Source organism: Cystoisospora suis (assembly GCF_002600585.1).
Source record: "Cystoisospora suis strain Wien I chromosome Unknown contig_3140, whole genome shotgun sequence".
NCBI classification, from domain to species: domain Eukaryota; phylum Apicomplexa; class Conoidasida; order Eucoccidiorida; family Sarcocystidae; genus Cystoisospora; species Cystoisospora suis.
Window position 1 is genome coordinate 99,554 of NW_027155935.1, and position 657 is coordinate 100,210.

A 657-nucleotide genomic window follows, 5' to 3' on the forward strand; every position below is an offset into this window, starting at 1 on the left:
TTTTAACGAAATGGCGATCGTACCCCATAAAGAGATGATGCGGGCATGTCCAACCTGCCGGAAACCAAGTTGTGTAACGCCACAGCGGGGAAAGACGGAACCCTCGCAATGCCGCTGCAGTTTCAATCAATTCTAGGCATCAAGGACTCTCTACTGGCGGAACGACGAAAGCGGAAGACCGAAAGCAAGGTCAGGAGATCGACGCACATCGCCACCAGATAGCGAGACTTCAGCTAGAGAGACCCGGAGTTCCCCGAGCAAACTAGGGAAGCTCGGTCACGCCCCCCTACGGCCCAGCAATCGAGTATCGATAACCGCAGGGCCATGAGGCGACGACCCGGGAGCGGAGACCCGGTATCCTGGGCTGCCAGACTTTAGCAAGTTCATTCAAGAGGACGGCGAAGACCGCGAGCACGACGCCAATTAGAACAACCCCAGAGGGACAAGTTCCTACACTGTCTTTCTTTGTTTCGTCTTCATTTCACATCACTGAAGTTCCTAACGGAACTTCTTTCCTTTACGATTTTCAGATGAGGTGCTACGCTTTCCAGTCAGTGAGGAAGCCATCTAGGAAGGGACTTCTTTCTCCCTCTACGTATATATATTAAGAAATGCGCTCTTTGTTATAAGGGGTCGGTGTAACGCCCGCGCTTTGAC